The 22,198-nt window shown below is 43.9% G+C and overlaps 1 long non-coding RNA gene and 1 pseudogene across 2 annotated transcripts in view; both read left to right on the forward strand.

Moving 5' to 3' along the window:
* Positions 1 to 12,902, forward strand: part of LOC107519734 — a 53,614-nt gene extending 40,712 nt beyond the window's left edge. For both annotated transcript variants that reach the window (XR_001599156.2, XR_001599158.2), the window contains exons 2-4: positions 3,883 to 3,965; positions 7,659 to 7,730; positions 10,056 to 12,902. This is a non-coding gene — a long non-coding RNA (uncharacterized LOC107519734). The remainder of the gene's footprint in view (positions 1 to 3,882; positions 3,966 to 7,658; positions 7,731 to 10,055) is intronic.
* A 3,090-nt stretch (positions 12,903 to 15,992) lies between these two features.
* On the forward strand, positions 15,993 to 21,558 carry LOC107519742 (annotated as a pseudogene).
* Positions 21,559 to 22,198: the final 640 nt, after the last annotated feature.

A 22,198-nucleotide genomic window follows, 5' to 3' on the forward strand; every position in this document is an offset into this window, starting at 1 on the left:
TTTTATACCATATACAAAAAGTAACTAAAATTAGATTAAAGACCTAAATGTAAGACCTGAAACTATAAACCCCTAGAATAAAACAGGAAGTAAGCTTCATGAGATTGGAATTGTCAATGGTTTTTTGGACATGACACCAAAAACATAAGTAACTAAAGCAAAAATAGACAAATGAGACTATATCAAACTTAAAAACTTATGCAAAACAAAGGCTACAATTAATACAGTGAAAAGCAACCTAGGAAATGGGAGGAAATACTTGTGAACCGTATACCTGATCAGGGGTTAATAACCAAAATATATAAGGAACTCCTCCAAATTAACAAAAACAACAACAACACCCAAAATAGACATACAAATTGCCAAGGAGCACATGAAAAGATGCTCAACATCACTAAATATCAGGGGAACACAAGTCAAAACCACAATGAGATGTCACCTCACATCCGTTAGGATGCCACCAGCAAAATCAAACAAACAAACCATAAAACGAAAAGTATTGGTGAGAATGCGGAGAAATTGGAACCTATGTGCACTGTTAGTGGGATTGTGAAATGGTGCAACTACTATAGAAAACAGAATGAAGATTCCTCAAAAAACTAAAAATAAAGCTATCATATGATGCAGCAATCCCACCTCTGTGTATATATCCGCAGAATCGCAAAGAGATATTAGCGCTCCCATGTTCATTGCAGCGCTATTCACCATAGCCAAGAAGTGGACCGACCTAAATGTCCATCGACAGTTGAATGGATAAAGAAAATGTGTTATATACGCACAATGGAATATTATTCAGTCTTAAGAAGGAAATGTTGTCATATGCTTACAGTGTGGATGACATATGTAGAGAAATAAACTGGCCACAGAAGAACACATACTGCCTGATTCCACTTAGATGAGGTATCTAAAGTCATCAGACTCTTAGAAAAACAGAGGTAGAATGGTGGTCGCCAGGAGCTAGGAGAAGGGGAAAATGGGGTGTCATTTTTTTGAGTATAGAATTTCAGTCACACAAGATAAAAAGTTCTAGAGATCTGTGGTACAGCAATGTGCACACGTTTACCAATACTGTACACTTAGAAATCGTTAAGAGCATAAATGTATGTTATGTGTTTTTTTTTTTACCACAATACTACTACTACTACGAAAGCCCCCCTTATGTAACACCACTATTTGTAACAGCCCAAACTAAGACTACTCAAATGCCCATTAGCGAGAGGGTGGACAAATATATCCTAGTCTCTCAATGGAACGTTATATAACAGTGAGAAGAAAGAACCACAACTGCGAGAAATAGTATGAGTGAAACTCACGAGTGTAATGCTGGGCAAAAGGAACCAGGTACAAAAGAGTTTGTCCTGTGTGATTCCATGTCAGCAAAGTATGAAAACAGACACAGCCCATCTGTGCTCTTAGAAGTCAGGATAGTGTTCACCCTCGGGCAGGAGGACAGTGCCTAGGAGAGGTCGTGGGCAGGATCCTATGTCTGGTCATGTTGTTTCTTGACCTGTTAGCTGGTTTCACAGTGTGTTCACTTTGTAAAAACTCACTGACCTGAACACATGTGATTTATTTATTTTTCTCAGGGTCAATTATTCTTCATTGAAAAGTTTTTATTTTTATTTTTAATTATTAAAGGAAAAAAAAGCCCTTTTTGCTATTATGTGGCTACAGTTCCTTTTGATGCCAGCAAAATGGAGGATTATCATCTTAATTTATAAACAGAAGGAGAGGAAGATGAATCAGAAGAGGGGATCCAAAAGAGTAGGGCCCTGAGAAGAAAGCTAAAGCCCACGCCTGGTTTGCAACCTGCCCTCGGGAGGGTCTTCCTTCATAACGAGACAGATAGCAAGGGTCCCCATGGGAAGTGGGCCTGATTGGCCTTTGCAGAGCTGGTGCCCACCATGGCTCCTCCTCGTCCCTCCTGTCCCACTTTCCCAGGTGTGGCTGTGATCCAGGTGCACCAGCCAGGAAGAATAAAGGCCAGCAAGGCAGGATTCAGAAACCAGAAGTGCAAGTGAAATTTCCGTTGGCCCATGTTTTATTCCAGGGAGCCTAAGGGATGATTCGTCCTATGAAATTTGAAGGAATGTTTGTGGTTTCTGTAGGTGTTCCTTTTTCAGTTATCTTCACTAGGGGCTCTGTGCTTTGGCAGCAGTAAGCAGCCTGAGGGCCACTATGAAGAAACCAAGTAAGTGTGTGTGGAATTGGGAGGAAGACGGGGCCTGATTGGGCCAGGTGTGGTCTTAGCAGAAAGGATATTTGGGCTCCAGGAAGCAAAGAGCACACATAAGCTGCAGGTTGGAAGGAAGAAGGAAAGAGCAGTGGAGGGAGGTCTTCCAGAGGGCTGATCCCACCCCTAAGAATGAACAGAGGACCCAGAGGAGATCTGCTGCTGGCTTATGTTTCAGAAGCATCTTGTACTTATCTCCCCAAGTGCTTTTGATTTATTTATTTATTTATTTTTTAAAATAAAATACCCAAATACACACACATAGCCAAATATGGAGTGCCTTCCTGTTTGCCACATTGGCTTTAGAATCCCCTGCCTTAGAGAAATAAAGAGAAATCCCACTTTAGAGAAATAAAAGTGTGGCTAAGTCAACTCCCACCCATCATCCTCTTTCCCCAGAAGCACCCACTCTCCAGAACTCAGTGCTCCTCCTTTCTGTGCATGGTTTTAAACATTCCCTACATCCTCTGCTGGACTCCAATGGGTGTGTCTGTGGTCAGAATCCTTGGCGTTGTAGAGAGAGTGAAAGTTTGAATACACAAGTTCCAAGGCAGAAGCTTCTGGGGAGGAGGGTTGCTTAGGACAAGGAAGGGTGGGGAGCTCTGTGGGAGCTCCACGAGTGCCTGGGGAAGTGAGGAAGCAAAGGGCAGGTCTGCAGGTGGTGGGGTCTGCAAGGGCGGATTTTCCCAGGGAAGTGCTGTGAGTTGTGTGCCGTGACCGCTCCCTGTGACCCCATAAGCCACCAGAAAAACTGCAAAGGTAGCGGAATGCACAGAACCCAGTGAAGGCTCTACAGTGTGCATATGCTGGGTGGGGTGGGTGGTGCAGGGGGCGGGAAGGGGCACCACCTGCTTCTGGTTACTCCCGAAATGGCAGTCTAAGCACAGGAATGTGTGTGTCTGGGTCTCGCTCATTCTTTTTCTGTTTTTCTAAAATTCTGGGACTGCAATGTAAGGGGCGGAGACTTGCACGCACATGGAATGATTAGACGGTTACCTAGTTTTTCCATTTCACTACTCCAGCAACACTCACCCAACACTATCAGGCACTGGGGAGTGTGCAGAAGATGACCCGCTCAACTTTCCTCATTCTAAGGGGCCCAGTGTCTGCGGTCACAGGCCTGTGAGAGGCCTGCTGTGGGAGAGACATCTGGGCTAGTGCTGGAGGACCACAAAAGTTCACGAGGTTCTCGTGGATAGGTGAAGGCAAGAGCTTCCTGGAGGAGAGTCACTGAAAGAAGAGAGGCAGCTCGGGGTACAAAGGGGCTTTTAAGCTCAGGGTTGGCAGGAGCGAGGACAGGAGGGGATGAGATGCACATAGAGGAGGGCACGGGAAGATGACTTGGAAAGGGAATAGGGTCACGGGGCTTCAATAGCGTGCTAAAGAAGCATGGATGTCCGCATTGGGCAGTGGGGAGACACTGAGGATTTCCGAAGTCATGTGATTAAAAAGCTTTAAAAAGTAACCAAGAATGGAGGAGTTAGATGAAGAAGCACTGCGAATTTCCAGGTCAGTTGCATCGAGGGAGTGGACAGGAGAACACTGGGAATTACCTGGAGCAGCCACTTAACATGTCCACCGGGGGCTGGTTGTGCACCAGGCAAGGCACTGAGTTCTCTGCTCACATCCTTTCATTTACTTCTTCACAGAAGTGATCGCTGGTCTAACCGTTTTACAGATGAAGAAACTGAGGCTTAAGGAGGTACAGTCACCTGCCTAGGAGACCAAACAAGTAAGTACCAGAACCGGAAAGCAAAGGTAAGTGTGTCTGGCATCACGTCCCTCTCTGAACTTCTCTGCCACTCTGATGCAAGCCAGCTTCATTCCTACTGAGGTTCTAGCAATCGCTGAAGAAGGAACATTCCCTGGTCTCCTAAAGGGTCAACAAGGTCCTGAAAGCCCACCATTAGGGATCTATGTGGTTATGCAGCCCCTCAAGGTACAGTCCTCTTTGTCGTCATTACAGAAAATGTCATCCGTAAGTATACTGACGAAGTGGGAGCCTGGGGCAGGGCTGGGAATGGCTGGGTGAGGGGCAGGCGGGTGAGAGTTCTGAGGAAAGGCACCTGAGGAGCAGCCAGTTGGAAGCTGCTCTGTGGGGCATCCTGGCTGACCTGAGGGGGAGTCCTGTGCTCGGTAACTGCCAACAGATGTGCCTTGTCATTGAAAGGCACCGTGAGCAGGTGAGAGAGCAGGGGTGGAGAGGCTTCGGCCACATTCGGGGAGGACGGCCAGGTGTCAGAGCCAGGAGGGGCAGCTTTGGTGACAGTGTGGCCAACTGCCTCTCATCTGAGCCCCCCACTATTAGGGGCCCCTACAGGCTTCCTCGTGACAGTGTGTAGGGGGGGACAATTATAGGCATCAGCAGCCTGAGAGACCTATGAGACCCCATTAATGGGAACTGCTGGATTTTACTACCTTATTAGCCTTACCCCTAGTTAGCCCACAGGGTCTTAGCAATTCTTTCAAGCTTCCCTCTTCCCTCAAGGACTTTTGGGCATTCTGGGGGTGTCTGAAATGATCTCAAGTCTCTACTGCAGAATGAGGATCCCCCGCTTCTCCTCTTCTCTTTCCACTGATCCCTAGTGTGCCCAGTGAGTTGAAACCCCAATTGTGTACATGGTAAAAGTCTTTTCTCATAAAGCTCTTCAGTCCCATGTATATTGGGAAATAAACTAGATGCTTAGCTGCTTCACCTAACACCACACATGAGAGGGAGCCGAACCTGAGTGCTGCCCCAGCTGGAACTCTTGACACAGGAAGAAATGGAGGGAAGGTGGGCAGGACATACTTGTTGAGCACCTGCTATAATGGCGCGGCTCTCCTGAGCATCTTAGGCAGCTCGCCTCATTTAATCTGACTCTTGTTGTAGATATTACTATCCTCGTTGTATAGATGGGGAAACGAAGGCTCAGAGGTTTCCACGATACAGCAGTTTGCACAGCTGGTAAGGTGCAGAATTGGATGGGTCCATCTGGCTCAGAAGCTCCTTCCATCACACCTTCTTTTCTTTCTTCTCTGCCCACCTTCCCATGGTGTGGAGAAGGAAGAACTGCCAGGAATATGGTCACATACAGTTTCTGAACTGACACTGGCATTTGGGGAGCTCTCAGGAGACCTTGGTTCTTTTTTCAGCTCTATACATCCTTTCTTCGGGGCCTCGCGTCCCTTGTCTGTAAAATGGGAGGGTCACTCTGCTCATTTCCAAGGTCCTTCCAACAGTGACATGACTTCGTTTGTGGCTCTTCACCCCCTCGCCCTCCTCAGAAATAGTTGGGAGACCCTAGAACGTTGCCATTTACACACTGTAGTGCCGAGTGCCATGCATGGGCAGCTGGATGCCTGAGGGCCTTCCCGGGTGGACCTGGGCTGTTTCCCTAAAGAGAGAAGTCGGCAGTGGTGGCTGGAGAGTCTGGGGAGACACAGGGCTCTGCCTTCAGGTGTTCTGGGCCTTGTTTTATGTTTAAAGGAGGCATAGTTTTTCTTTTTATCTTGCATATAGCCAGCTTTACAGTAGAGAGTAAACAAGCAGAGAGCAAATAGGCAAATCTACAACAATCCTGATTGGCAAAAGCTGGGCATAGCTGTTTTCTAAGGGGACTTGGCGGCCCCCAACCACCTGTGAGACTGTGGACAAGTCATTTCATCTCTTTGGGCCTTGGCTTCCTTGTCTGCTCAGGAGGGGTCTGGATTAGGTGGTGGGAGGTCTGGCGGTCTCTGGCTTTGTGAATGAAACGGTAAAGCTGAGTAGCAGCAGGGCTGGCACCATGGACATACGGCCTGTGTAGTCGTATGGGCCCTGCACTTTGAAGAGCGCAAACATGGTTTAGTGCTCTGCTGTCACTGTCTTCAAGTTCATAATATTTTTTGGATAAAGAGTCTTACATTTTAATTTTGCACTGGGTCCCACAGATTGTGTAGCTGGTCCTGGCTGGCAGTGCCAGCCCTCTGCCCTTAGGGGCTGTGGAATGCCAGCTCTTGGCCAAGTTGTGAGGTGGGGACATTTGCCCCTGGCGCTTTCATCCAGCCTTTCCAAGTCCTCTCGTCATCTTGGAGCTAAGGCCTCCTGCATACACTGGGTGCTTCTCCAGGGCTTGTCGTCATGTCTTCCTGCATGGGCCTGTCTGTGGCTCCACCCTCCTCAGCACCAACATTTGTTCCTGCTCTTTTTAGTGACCCCAGCTCTGTGCTTACCCATGGTAAGGGCTTAGCGAACATCTGTCAACTAAGTAGTTGACTAAATATGTGATTGACCACTGCAGGAGTGAAAGAAGCATGGCAAATGTCCGGGTGGAAGGGGCACTGGACTAAGAATCAGATCTGGGCTCTGTTCACGTCACTTCCCCAAGCCTCCTTTTCCTAAGGAGCAAGAGAGGGGCTTGGGCAGATATTTGGAGCTCTCTTTCAGCAGTGCCACTCTGAGACAGGCCTTGCTGGCACCTCTAAGTTAATGCCATCAGGTCTGGCTGATACATAGGCCTGTTCTGAAGGAAGTCACCTCGACTGACCAAATGACAGAGGCCACGCATGTTCTTCTCCTGGCAACCTCTGGGAACCCACAGTTCAGAAAGGGAGCAAGGATATAGAGCTTGAGGAGTGGGGTTGGGGAGGATATAAATGTAGAGCAGAGAGAGAGAGCAGAGCAAGGTCCTAAAATTCTATTTTTCAAAGATGGGATCTGGAAGGTGACAGCCTGGCCTCCTGCTCTCAGGGACTAGAGGTTGAGTGGATGTTCCTTAATGGCACTAAGGAGGCTGGGCAAACATTTTGATTGGTTGTGAACTAATACTATTAATCGCTTTGCTGTTTGAAGTTTTAAAGTGAAATCAGAAAGCAGTTACCCACAAAACCATCTCCTTTATTTCAAAGAGATTATTTATGAAAATTCTTGCTTTTAAATATATCCACAATATCCCCTCACATTAGGGCCTTGGTCATGGTTCACTCCATGGGGAGCAGGGCATGGTTTTCAATTTTTTTAGTTTCCTTTGCTTCTGAAAAAGCTCTTTCAACTTCCCAAACAGTCATCTACCCTGACCTCTGGGGCAAAAGAAGTCTGTTTCCTAGAGAGTTTGGATTGAGAAGGGGTGCCATTGGGAGAAGCAGAGCTGTTTCTCGGTTCCCTCTGAATTAAGTCTATAGATATTTGAAAGTCAAGGCTGAGATATTATAAGAAGCAGTGGACTGTCCACCAAGAGGCCCCCAGAAGGGCATCGCCATGGTGAATTGGCCATCATCCAAGTTTTGGATTCTGCCTTGTGGGCTTGGGCATATGTCTTCCTCAATGTCTCCGCACCGATCAGTCCATGCAGGCTAACAGAGTTTCCAGGAGGCCGACTCCAAGCCTGAATGTCAATGTGCTGATCAAAAATAAGAAATTATAACCACCAGATGGACTGCCCATTCAGGCACTCTTTCTTTGCAGATGAGGTGCAAAGGCAAATGAGAATCAAAATGTCTCTTGATGAGCATGAGCAAGGAGAGAGAGGAGTTACAGGTGAGTATCATCTAGTGGCCCCATATTCCAACAGCCACGCACATCATCTCCCCAGGAGGGAAGAGTACTGCTAGGTGGAACAAGGCTTGTAAGTCCCTGACAAGGCTCCTTCTCCCAGCACAGGGCTTCGGTGAGCACTACTGGTGACTTCTTCCACAGAGCTTCCAGGGCTGACCAACTTCCTTCTGACTGACACTGTCTTTCTTAAACTATGTTATGCCATCTGGTCTTATCTGAATGGGACCCAGGCTCCATAGGCTATCTGTTGCTAGTCAGGTTCTCTGGAAAGCAGACTCTCAGATAGAGATTTGTGTGTAGGGAGCTTTATTGGGCAGTGTTCTTGTGATTGACATCAGTGGTGGACTGAAAGAAAAAGGACTGGGGTGAGGGAGCTGAATTGTGATGCAGATGTGACAAAGGTCTCAGTTCAATCGGGGGCCCTGGAGCTGGAATGGTTTCTTAGATTTGTTCTGTACCGAGTAAGTGGCCCTGGCTTCGTTCCCTGCATTCATCACCGGATGCGGGTTATCTGTGGGAAAGGGTCGTGACTGGATGAGGCAGCTCTCTTAAGTGAGAGCAAGTCTTGGGAAAACTCGTCTGAGCCATCAGCTGCCAACACTCCTGCAGCTCGGGCAATCAACGCCTCAGTCCTACAAGGTATGCCAGTTCAGCCCACACTGTGACCTGTGAATACGGGCCTTGCTCCCAGAGCCCGATTCACAATGACTGCTGGGTCCCAGACAACCACAGCCATATCAGTGCAGCAGCGCGTGAGATGACAGAAGTGGCTGCCTGGGATTTCATTCATTTGAAACCTTATTATTAGTTCTTATTGCCTCAGGAAACTTTAGGGATGACAAATCCACATGGGGTGAACAAATGGCTATCACATCCAGTGAAGCGGTCAGAATCTGGGTCATTGTCACACTAGCCATGTACCCCCTCTCCCTCCACGCAGAAGAACCGCTGTCCCTGACCCCTATATTCTTCCTCACCTCTGTGCCTTTCCACCTGCAGCTCCTCTGCCTGGATGCTCTCTGCCTCGCCTTCCCCCACCTCCAGCTGATATACTTCCTACTCATCTTTCAGGGTCCAATGTGAGTGTCACTTCCTCTTAGAAACATTCTCTGGCCATTTCTCCCCACTGCCCAGCAGAATTGCTCATGCCCTTTCTGGGCTGCCAGAGCACCCCTTATCCCTGCCTCAGGCAGCTCTCTCCATTCTTATGGGTCTGCTGGTCGTCTTCTTCCTGATGAGCTCCTTGAGACCTAGACTAGATCTCACCCCATCTGTCTCTCTGACCACAGAGCAATACAGACTCTAGGGATGAGCTATATGGACGAAGGAGGGAATTTAAAAGCTTCTGAGTCGGGAATGAAGAGAAATCAGGCTGAAGTGACAATATGGTAGATTGAATTAGAAAGAGTTCATAGCGGGAAGCCCAGCAAGGAAGCTATACTCGTCCTTCTTGACCCGAGCTACGCAGTTTCACCTGAAATCTTCTGTATAGACACCCTCTCTGGGTCCACAGGTGGTAGTAAGTCAGGTTTGGACATAGAGTATGGTCAACTCAAATGGTCCATACACTGGATTTGCAATTTAAGTTGACAAAGTAGCACTGTGGTTAAGAGAAAATGTGAAAATAATATTGGAGAGCAGCAGAGGAGCACGACACACAGATCGGGTGAAAGCTCCTGTTCAGTTTGTGATGCTTCACTTCAAATACCATAAGCATTTTTTCAAGATCTTTTAAATGCAACGTGTTTCTAATCGGAAATGTCACTTAATTGTTAGTTGGCCTATCACATGTATGTCATTGGTGAAAAGAGGTTGGGGGCGCCGAACACCTACGCGAGCCTTCTCTGGTGTTTCCCATTTAGAAATGGCCACTAGGTGGCGACAGAGACTCACGTCCCTGCAAAGCCAGTGTTTTTTGATAAAATTAGCCTCACGATATTCCACCTCTATAAAAAGATTCCTCTTCGTAAAAAAAAACAAAAAAACAAAAAAACAAAAAAAAAACAAAAAAACCCCCACAAAACTCCATTATACAAAACAGTGGAGATTTTACCAAAGATGTGTGTGTGCGTGTGTGTGCGCGCGCAAGTGTGTGTGTAGTGGGAAAATGATTCAGAATAAATATACAAACAAATTCAATGACCTTTTTTTCCAACCAGGCACTATCCTGCCTGGCTTTTCCTTAGGACCGCATAACTCAGGGTTCTGTCCGTCTGTCTCAGCTTCTGCCTATGATTTTGTGGAGTTTATTTCTGCCTTTTTCCTGAGGTTCGAAAAAAAAACGTTTCTCTCTTTTCTCCTACATAGATTATTACACAGACCTGAGCGAAGCCTCCCTGTATGAGTTATTTGATCAACCATCTGAAGATGGACAGAGAAGGCTTTTTTTAGCCACCTAAACAGAAGCACTTATTTTGTGAAGCCCTGGCAAGCCCTGGAACCGCTGATCTCAGCTTTCTCACCTGCAAAGTGAGGAATATCATAACATCTTCCACAAGGTGTTGTTTTAAGATTGGGTAAGAAGAGGACAGGAAACACTGCGAAAATTGTGAATCACTGTACCAGTATTGCATATTAATAGCTCTTTTAAAAAGATGCTGCTCTTGAAGATACACTGTTTAGTTTATTTTAAACAGCATGCTAGCTTTGAAGGATTCTCTCAACAAAGGTGACAATTGCGGGACCCTCTACGTGTGTACTGAGTGTGGAGGGCATGCTCCACTCTCCTCTGGAGTCCAAAAGGTGGACCTCGACCCCCCTCATGTTAGAAGCCAGGGTGATGCCCGTGCGCAGTACCCTCAGGATAACGTGCTGCACAGGGGCTTCGCTGAGAGGAGACCGTTGTGAAATCCGCCAGTTCCTGAAGCTGGCCATCCCTGTAATGAAGTAATGTTAAAATTCAGAAGCTAATTTCCCACTCTGTCTCTGGTGCAAAGCAGGCTATTTAACCATCCCATCAAACTGGGGTGGAGATGCTCAGTGTCCAGCCCAGAGCTGGCTTGGGCGGGGTCCTACATCGCCTGTGCTGAGTGCGATCCCGGCGCCCGGAATGCTTGTCAGAGCGGGGCCTGCGGCTCAGCGTGGAGGTGCAGGAGCGAGGGGTAGAGCAGAGAGATGTAACACTGTGGCCTGAGGGCCTGTGTTACATCTGGCCTGCACAATGTTTTTTGTTTTTTAAAAATTGAGCTGGCATTTAAACTGGGAATTTTCATATGTTAAATCTGGATTTCTGGCTTCTCTTAAAGAATTGGAAGATACGATATGGATTTTAACTGCAACAGAGAAGCAACTGATTGGCGCTGAGGGGCAGGAGGTCGGTGGTCTGCCCCAGTCCCCACCTTTTCCTATTTTATTATCCCTAGGTCCTGCCTTACTCATTTATGACACTTGCCTGGCCCCTTCTGGCATATGCGTTTGCAACCTCTGAATTAGACTATGAATTAGACTTACTGGAATAATAACTGGAGTAGGTGGTGTCTGCCAAATATCTCCACCATAAAGTTACCGTTTTTCTTTTTGTTATAAGTAATGTATAGGGAAATACTTTTAGACTATGTAAATATTCTGTTCCTCATCGGACTTTCACCTTTATCAAACTAGTTCTAGTGTCCATTGATGAATATCTAATTCCATTATTCCTTCTGTATTTATAAGTTAGCATTTTTCCATAAGGAAGATCTTTATCTTTTCCCTGATTTATGTGTGTGTGTGTGTGTGTGTGTGTATGTATAACAGTGTGATCTCATGGATTCTTATTTTATTCAGTGTAACATAATACATCATTATCACTTATGCTCAATTTGTCCCAGATTTGACCAGTAGAAGTTGCATCAAGCTGATCCTGCATCCTTTGGTATTTTCCAAACTACTGATTAAGTATCTCCTTAGTTTCTGATGCAACGAAATGTTCCAGGTTCATCTTGTGCTTTTCATGCCCTAGTCCTGGAATACAAGATGTTTCTTCAGAGAGCTCTGATTCGTTTTAGTGGAGAATGATATTTAGAAACCAAGATTTAAGTGCTAGATGCGCTCATTGCTATAGGGGTGTTATTGCTTCTAGGTGATCTCAGTGGACAGGGCTAGAAATATCTGTCTGTCTGTCTGTCTGTCTGTCTGTATCTATCTATCTATCTATCTATCTATCTATCTATATCTATTAAAAGCATGAGTTCATACTAATACCTTCAATTCCAATCCATAACCTTAGAAGAAATTCTCATCTTCCCCCTTTTCCATATTTCTATTTTCTCTGACAGTAAGAAACCAGGCTCTCATTTCTATTAATATATTTACTCAATCAATCAAGCCTAGGAAACATAGAAAGTAATTTCAGAATTTCTAATTCTTGCCACTGAGAAAAGCAAGCCTACTAACTAGACTTCAGCATTTTTTTCAATTATTTTCTAAAGTAAAATTCCTACAGAGTGAAATGCACTAATTGTAAGTGCATAATCTGATGTAGTTTGACAACCACCACACACACACACACACATGCGCGTGCACACACACACACACACACATATGCACGCTCCTATTAAATAAAGCATGGAACATTTCCTTCATTCCAGAAAGTTTCCTCATGTCCCTTCTTAATCAATACTCCCAAAACCAACGACTTTTCTGATTTTTCAACTATAGATAGTATTGTCTTTTGTAGAAATTCAAATAAATAAATTTATATAATATCTACTCTTTTGAGGCTGGCTTCCTTCTCTCAGGATAATGTCTATGAAATTCATCCATCGTGCATCAGTACTTTCTTCCTTTTTATTGCTGAGTAGTATTCCATCTTATATATATATACCACAGTTCATTCATCCATTTTCCTAGGAGTGGAAATTTGAGTTTTGTTCTATTTTTGACCATTTCGAATAAAGCTGCTATGGATATTCTTGTACAAGTCTTGTTGTGGACATACATTTTAATTTCTCTCAAATAAACACCTAGGTGCAGAAGTGTGGTAGGTGCAAGTTCAACTGTATAAGACACTAACCTTTCCAAAGTTGTGTAATTGATGCTCCCATCAGCAATGTACGAGAGTTCCAGTTGCTTCACATCCTCATCAGCGTTCAGTATCTTCAATCCTCTTAATTTTAGCCATTCTAGTAGTTTTAATTTTTATTTCTTTGGTTTCCAATGACTTTGAGCACTCCTCCACCACACTTTAAGCTTGGGCATCCCCTCTCTTGAGTTGGATTTACTTCAGGGAGTGGGACTAGCTGCATGGTTAAGATATTCACAATTAAGCATGAAGACATGGATCAAAAAGTTCAAGGATGCTCTTCACATTCCTAATTCAGATTTACATAAGCTTTTGTTAACGAGACAAAAATTTTGTAATTAATCACGTGCATATAATTTACTTGGGTTTATTCTGTTTTGTAAAGCTGATTTCAATTATAGATATTTATAAAGAAAATGAGTATCTGGCATTGTTTACATGCTAACACTTCCAGAGTTTTTATGAAAATTATACAAGTAGAAAGATGAATTCTCATAAAATATTCTTAGCAGCCTTCTTATTTTTGGAAAGTAATACACACTGTTCAAGGCTAGCATCAACATATTGCCAGACCGATGACTGTGCTGGGTGTTTTAATAAGACTTTCTTTTGTGTGTCACTCGTATGCCTACCGCATTTCCTCCCATAAGGTATTATCTGCATTTTATAGGTAGAGAAATGGGGGGCCTCAGAGAGGTCAAGCTACTTGCCTAAAGTCTCACAGTGGGTACCAGATCGGGAATTAAAACTAATGAGTCTATATTATGGCCCATGCTGATTCCATCAGGAGCTGCCGGGGCCTCCTGGTGAGCCCCATGTGCTCTTTAGCCCTAAAAGCAACTTGTTTATTTGCTTCATTTAAACAGCACTATAGAACAGCCCAGGGGGCCAGCTCCAGCCAGGATGGGGAATGTCTATATTGAGTTGAGGGCAAGAATGGTGGCCCCTAGGGCTTTTAAGAAGGGACAGATATCTCTGCTGGCTTCTCATAGAGTGGAACGTGTCTTCAGCTAAGCATTTGTGTGGGGAGCAGCATTGTGAACTGGGCCTCAGTGGGGACAGCACATCAAGGCCCTCCCTGCAGAAATGGTCACAGGAAGGGGGGCTGCAGGAGGGCCCGTTGGAATCTCTGTAGGATGGCCAGGATCTGGGTTGGAATGTCCAAGTGGTCAGAGCCCACCTCTGCCCCTGGAGGCAGCATCAACAGTGTATTTACCTTCTCTTTCCTGGCTCTCTAGTCAGTGATTTTTAGTTTCTTTCAAGGCAGACTCTGTCCATATTTCTAGGCCCTTCATTTGGGTCCACATTCCAGTGTCAACACCCTTTTTCCAAATTTTTCATTCCTTGTTCTTAATTAAGAGGGGTAAAGGGCATGACAGCCAGGAAACACCCTCTGGCTGCAATCTGCAAGTTGTTTGACCGAAGAAAAGCCTCAACCTAAATACTGATATATCTAATAATATACTTGTTCAGTGTAGATGTTTCTCATACAATAAGACAATTTTGACTGGAATTATAGCACTAGGATACAAAATAATTTATAAGGAAAAAAATCTACAAAGTTTTTCCAAGAGATGTGGTTATATGCTAGACCTTATGTCATATTTTATTACAGACTTTCACAAAATAGAAACACTTATACTTAAATCTAAAGATAGCTCTTTGGGTGTCCATTAAAATACCGTATCATTTGATGATGCAAATTAGTCTGAACTTGTAAGCATGAGGCCTAGAAGTAATTATATTAAGATACATAAGAAATTGTTGTCACATGAGAATTTGGCTACAAATTAAGGATGAAATTGAAAACACTTTAAAAAATCAGTTTATTAGCATTAAATCTTACTTTGCACAGTCAATTTTCAATTGTATGACATATATAACCCTAAAAAACATGACTTGAAAATGTATTGCCAGACACATGAAGTCTATGGAAAATCAGGAGATAGAAGTATGATTCGATCTTACTTCACGTGTCTGAATAGTGTGTCAAGTCTAAATAGTGTCATCAAGCCAACAGTCTTACTGATATCTTTGGTAAATGGGAAAGGGAGTCTCGGGTAGTGGAAGTTAATGGTCTTAGAGATCAGACAGAAATAAGTGCCAAGAATGGAACCTGAGAAGTCTAGAAGGCAGGGTGGGGCAGAGTCTCAAGTCTGGGTTTTTATTTTTTTAAAGAGGGTTTCCAAATTTTATTTATTTTTCATTTGAATTGTTATAGTGACATTGGTTAATAAAAAATAAATTATAAGTGTACGATTCAACATTATGTCATATATTTATTGCATTGTGAGTTCACCACGCAAAGTTAAATTTCCTTCCATCACCAAGTATTTGACCCCTTTTCCCCCTATCTTCCTCCCCTCTCCCTACTTTCCCTTTGGTAACCATTAATCCACTGTCCATGTCCATGAGTCTCTTTGTCTCTTTCGGTTTTATATTCCACGTATGAGTGAAATCATACGGTTTTCATTTTTTTCTGATTTATTTCACTTAGCATGATTATCTGAGGATCCATCCATGTTGTCACAAATGTCAGTATTTCATCTTTTCTTGTGACTGTGCAGTATTCCATTGTATATATGTGTCACATCTTCTTTATCCAATCATCTATTGTAAGACACTTGAGTTACTTTCATATCCTGGCCACCGTGAATAATGCCGCATATAGCTAAGTGTTTTCAGGTTTGTGGGGTGAATACTCAGAAGTGGGATTGCTGGGTCATATATTAATTCTATTCTTAGATTTTAAAGGACTCTCCATACTGTTTTCCACAGGGATTGTACCAATTCACATTCCCATCAGCAGAGTATGAGGGTTCCTTTTCCCCCACAACCTCTCCAACATTTGTTATTACTTGTCCTGTTGATGGTAGCCATTCTAACAGGTAGTGTGGTGGTATCTCATTGTGGTTTTGATTTGCATTTCTGTAATAGCTAGTGAAGCTGAGCATCTTTTCATATGTCTGTTGGCCATTTGAAGGTCTTTTTGGGAGAAGTGTTTGTTCAGGTCCTCTGCTCATTTTTTAATTGGATTGCTTGTTTTTTTGATTGTTGAGTTGTATGAGTTTTTTATATATTTTGGATATTAGGCCCTTATCAGGCTGGGGTTTTGATGTGGAGAGGGAAGCAGTAGAGCTATCATGGACAGCCACTCCCTGCAGGAGTTGGGGGGGGGGCGGGGATGGACATAGAAGGCCTGGGGCAACACCACAGCACAACATGAGAACTCTGGGGCCTAGGGGCCAGAGAAGGAAGCCAGGAATCAGAGGCTGGGACAGGGAGCAGAGAGCATGCCCAAGACCCCTTCCTGTCCAGTACTCATCTACTTCCTTTTCTAGAGCTGGTTGCTTAAGCATCACAGGAAATTTGGACAGCCTGATGGGTCTTCTCTACAAGAGCTACAACTTACAGAAACTGTTCCATTACACAGAGCCCATTTCTTATCACAGACCATAACTTTTGACAATGGCAACTATGATTTAAAGGGGAAGAGCTTTAAAAGGGACCCTATCACAGGGTTTGTCCTCTTCTGGCAGTGTCTAGGTCAGATTCATCTCAGTGACCTCAAAGTGGGTACTGAGGAATGTGTCACCTAAAATGAAGAGATCCGCCTCTTTCCTGTTAGCCATGAGCAGAGCAAGGCAGGGAACGTGGATGCTGAATTAACTGTGTTCATTGTGTAGACAGCTCTACTGCAAAGATGGTCAATGTGCCTAAAACCCGAAGGACTTTCTGTAAGAAGTGTGGAAAGCATCAGCCTCACAAAGCGACCCAGTGTAAGCAGGGAAGGGATTCCTTGTATCCCAGGGAAAGAGGCGCTATGATCAGAAGCAGAGAGGGTTTGGTAGGCAGACAAAGCTGATTTTCCAGAAGAAGGCTAAAACCACAAAGAAGATTGTGTTGAGGCTTGAATGTGTTGAGCCTAACTGCAGATCCAAGAGGATGCTGGCCTTAAAGAGATGCAAGCATTTTGAACTTGGGGGAGATAAAAATAGAAAGGGCCAAGTGATCCAGTTCTAAGTTTTGGAGTTCTTTGGTTCTCTTGAGAGAAAAATGTTGAAACTATAGAACAGTTAACCTGTACAAAAATAAATGCAGATATTCTAACTCAAAAAACAAAACAAAACAAAACAAAAAAACAGATCCGACCTACCTAACAGGAGTACAGTGAATCCACTTAGGGCTGTCTGTTTTCTTCTTTTCTCCATCATAACCTGCTGAGAGTTCCAAAAGGTAGATTTGCCAGAGGGTGAGGATGCTGGCAGGCAGAACCAGTGGCTGTTATTGGTGGACAACTCTTGTCCTGGTCTATTCGGAACACCCCTATCCAATCATGTGGCACTCACAGGGCACCAACATAGGATCTTTGTCTATCCTGTACCCCAGCCCCAAGACGTCTAGTCTCGAGTAAAGACTTTAAAGGGCAACGTCTTTGCTAAAGGCAAAGGAGACTTGCCTCTCAGCAGGTATCCTCTCAAACATGACCCTAGCCATTTGGTTTGGGTAAGATCTAGCAGATCACATCAGTAGTCAGAGATCTAATTGGGTTTACACATTTTAATATTCCTCTCTAGTTTCTTAGCCATGATTGATACCCAGGGAATGTCAAATCCTGTTAAAATAAGAAAATAGGCAGTAGAAAGGGAATTTTTAACTGCCTTAGAGTAGTGAAGATTAGCAAAATTCAGGAATTAAACAGCCAGGGGAAGCCCAGCTTTGAAATATAATGAGAGTCAGTATCCTTACCTGGCTTCTGAAGACACAGGATTGGAGAGTGTTAGTGGAGGCAGCAGCAAGGGCCAAGAGAGATGTAAGAAAAATATATGGAACATGATTAACCTCCCTCTGGGGAAAGGAATTGAAAGTTGGCAGCAAAGGTGTGTATACTTCTGTACTATTTGAATACTTTTATCATGCACATGTGGTGGTTTCCTATTAATAAAAAATAATGCTGCAGCAGTTAAGACTCAGTGTGAGTTGAGCAGAGATAGCCTTTCTCAAATACTGGCCAACGATGCTGGAAAGTAATTTGGCAACATGTTTCAAGAGGCCTTAAAACAAGCATGCCTCTTTTACTCTGGCTCTGCTTTTAGGAATTTATCATATGGAAATAATCATTGCAGAACTTTTTTTTTTTAAATGAGGAAAATTGAAAACATCTTCTAACTTATCCAACAACAGGAAAATTACAAAAATCAGATTAGATACCAAAATGTTGACATCGGTAATCTCTGGGTATGGTAAAGGACCACAACCTCAGATTTAAAAACTTTAGCGTCAGATGCTGTTATGGACTGAATGTTTATGTCCCCCCAAATTCATACGTTGAAGCTCCTGTGGTATTTGGAGCTGCGGTCTTTGGGAGGTAATACGTTTATATGGGGTCATGAGGATGGAGTCCCATGATGGGATTAGTGTCCTTATAAGAAGAGGAAGAGCCATTAAAGTGTCCCCTCTCCACCGTGAGGACACCGTGAGAAGTCTGCCGTCTGCAAGCCAGGAAGAGGGCCCTTGCCAAGAATCGAGTCTGCCAGCATCTTGATTTGGAACTTCCCAGACTCCAGAACTGTGAGGAAATGTTGTTTAAGCCACTCAGTTCATTTCAGGTCCCATCAGTTCAGGTCCAGTTTTGTCAGCACATTTTTGGTTTTTAGAGCTCTTGCATTTCCCACTTCTGTGTGTACGGTGCACACAGACAAGCAGCAGGGGCCTCTGAGCTCCTGCTGGCTCCTGGTCCATGTGAGCTGGTGAGTCCGTGCAGCAGGCCCTGCCTTTCAGGTTTGGGGGGACAGTGTAGGGGAAGGAGTAAAACTTAATTTTATCTCGTACTTAGAGTTTTCTTTTATGTAAACAGTTATCCCAGCAGAACATCCCAAAGTGGAGGATCTGGGCACACATCCTGAACTCCCAGCGAACTCCTTAGATAATACTTTATCAAGGCACACTTTGATTATTTGCCCAATATAATTTGTTAGTCTTTTCATCAGATCACTATTTGAAAACAGCAGGCCTTTCGTTTCTTCTCTTTTTTGCGTACATGTTGGCACTGGCATCATTGTCACAATCTCTCCTTATTGTCCTTTATTAACCAGGTCACATTGTCCAAGGCTGCTCCCATGTTATATACACACATTGTGCCCAAATCCAGTCCAATCTCATTTCACATTTGTTTTAAATGTATATATCCCGAGCTTCACTTGAACACTCTCTCATTTTAACCTCTGTGTTGGTAGAATTATTTCCAGGGTAGAGTTCACTTGCTTTCTATACAGAAAGGTAACTTTGTTGAGTATATACTTTAAGGTCATTAAGGTCCAGACCCTATAAAGTTAGATGTGAGCTTGTAGAAAACTGAAAGGAGCCAAATGATTTTTTCCTGGTTAGAATGCAAATGCTTCTATTTGGTAAAGAAGGTAACCCCAAGAGTGATGGTTTCATTGCTGTGAAGGGCACTAACCAATCTTTGTATTGAATTTAGCGATCTTATTTCCCTGTTTCCTTCTATCACTGACTCTAACATTTTCTCGTGTCATCCTTTGAACCAGCTTTTTCATCCTGCCTTTCCTCATTAATGAGTTATGCAAATCTTTTGACACATGCTCCTTATACGTTTATATGAAAATTATATTTTTAGCATTTTGAAAATTATACTTTGACACCCCCAAATGTGACTGAGATTGAATTTCTCACCACTCTGGAGAGTCATCAAATCTGGATTTATTTGAGTAAGAAAAGTGAAGTGAAATGGAATCCTTTCTCCTGAGTGTGCTGGTTCAAAGTATAGCTTTAAGAGTAGGGAATCACAGAGCTAGGGAGCAGCCCCCAATATCATTTGTGGATAATGTTTACAGCTTAAGAAAATACAATGGGGGTTGGTCTAAGAGTGGATATGATAGTGTTCCACTGTACAGGGTATGTTACATATTCATACATTTATTCAATCATTTATTTGCCCAGCACACATTTATAGAGTATCTCGTTTGCTAGGCACTGCTCTAGAATCTAGATAGGGGCTGGAAGTACAGAAGCAATTTAGGCAAAGCTCCTGTCCTAAGAAGCGCTCGGAGTAATGGGAGAGAGAGACATATGGAATCAGTGTTGTTGTAAGACTGAGTGTCATAGGAGCCATGCATAGTGGGTAAGAGCACGGGGTATAGTGGAAGCATCCAGAGCGGCTCCTAATGCACTTGAGGGTTTCTTAGACTGAGTCCTAAAGTAGGACTTAGCCAGATGTGAAGATGAGAAAAACCACTCTGTGCAGAGGAACACTTTTAAAAAGGAAGGAAAAGCATGTTATATGTGCAGAGGTCCTTGTTCCCGGAGCATTGGGTGTGAGGCTGGGAGTGGCATGTGCTCCATAAACAAGCTTTTATTTACATGAGGGTTAATTTTACATGTCCAATTTGACTGCATCATAGGATGCTCAAATATCTGGTTAAACATTATTTCTGAATGTGTGAATTAGCATTTGCATTGGTGGACAAGGTAAAGCAGATGGCCCTCCCTAATGCAGGTGGCATCATCCAATCTGTTGAGGGTGCAAATAGGACAACAAAGTGGAGGAAGATTGAATTTGCTCTTTCTGCCTGACTGCCCGAGCTAAGATACAGCAATTCTCCTGCAGCTGGACTGGGACTTACACCTTCTGCACTCCTGGTTCTTAGGCCGTTGGACTTTGACTGCAATTTCCTGGGTTCCCAGCTTGCAGATGACAGGTCATGAGAATTCTCAGCCTCCGTGATTGTATGAACCAGTTCCTCATAATAAATCCAATCTTATTGGTTCTGTTTTTCTGGAGAACCCTTTCCTCTAATTTATGTTCAAAATTTTAATTGATCTCCCCCTCCCCGTTCCATGCTCATCATTCCCCCCCCCCCCCATTTCTATCCTACGAACCTTCCTTTCCTGTCCAAATGGCAATTAGAAAAGTTAGCTCCTTCTTTGAGGAGACAGTCCATTATAGAATCAGAAAAAGAGCAGCAGCACATTCCTAGTTCTTACTTTCAAAGATCTCAGTGTAAGAAGAGTTTTCAAGCATCGCGTAGCACATTTTCCACCTCCTCAGATTGGACACAGCTTCTGTGGCTTCGGGGAGGACAGCAGCAACAGAAACATCAAGTAGAGACCTGAGGAGTCTTTTCCAACTCAGTGTCTCCGATCCAGGAGTCCCGAGGGAACCAGTTTTAATGGACAAGTGTAGCTATCCACTGAGCGAGGCCAGTGAGGACAGCCTACCAGAGGCAGTTAGTTGGCTGAGGCGACTCCTTGTCTCAGCTCCTAGCTAATTCACATGGGCACTCTACTTTTCATGGCTCAGAATACTAGTAGGCTGGCTACATAATAAATGGTTAAACTGTGAACGAACACCTAGCGGTAAAATGGTATGGAACTGAGACCTCTTGCACCTGGAAAAGTTGGAAGGAGAAAAAACTGGCAGAGATCACGTAAGCAAAATGAAGTTGACTTGCTTCTTTGATTATAGCTAGCATCAGCATCTAATCCCTAGGAAGGGTGCTGAGTGTTTCACATAAGTCCGAGAGGACATGGTAAGAGGAGGAAGCTGCACCTCTGAGGACGGGAGTTTGGCAGGCTGGAAATTACGGATCACCCATCTGTCACATGTGGTCATGTCAAGTTGACCTCTTAGGTTCTGTGTCAGTTAGGAACTGAGTATGTCTAAGTATGAGTTATCTATTGCTGTGTAACAAATTTAGTGTCTTAATAATGAACATTTATTATCTCATAGTTTATGTGGGTCTGAAATTCAGGAGCAGCTAACCTGATGGTTCTGACTTGAGGTCCTCATCAAGATTGCAATAGACCAGGGCTTCAACATGAAACTTTAATGAGCTACAAGATCTGCTTCTAAAGGTTCCTTCATATAGCTGACAAGTTGATGCTGGCTGTTGGTGGAGGGCATCAGTTCTTTGCCACTTGGACTTCTCCACAGGGCTGTCTGAATGCTCTCATGACATGGCAGTTGACTTCTTCCAGAGTGAGTGATCCAAGAGAAAGCAAGGCAGAATCCACCATGTCTTTTATGACCTAGCCTCATATGTCACACGCTGTCATTTTCTCAATATCCTGGTGTTTACACAGGCACGGTTGATTAAATCATTGGCCTTTGGTGATTGGACTCAGTCTTCAGCCCCAAAGTCAGCGTGGGAATGAAAGTTCCAACCTCTAATCACGTGGTTGGTTTCCTGGCAACCAACCTTCAACCTTAGATGCTTTCTCAAAGTCACCTCATTAACATAAACTCGGGTGTGGTTGAAAGGAGTTTATTATAAATATCAAAACCCCTTCACTGCATTTATCACTTACAAAATTCATAAGGTTTTAGGAGCTCTGTGCTTGAAACAGGGTTTAAGATCAAATATATATTTCTTATTTTAAGTCACAATATCACGCAAGGGCATTCTGCTATGCCCTCTTCACATCTACA

The sequence above is a fragment of the Rousettus aegyptiacus genome, unplaced genomic scaffold (assembly GCF_014176215.1).
Source record: "Rousettus aegyptiacus isolate mRouAeg1 unplaced genomic scaffold, mRouAeg1.p scaffold_m13_p_3, whole genome shotgun sequence".
Classification (NCBI taxonomy): domain Eukaryota; kingdom Metazoa; phylum Chordata; class Mammalia; order Chiroptera; family Pteropodidae; genus Rousettus; species Rousettus aegyptiacus.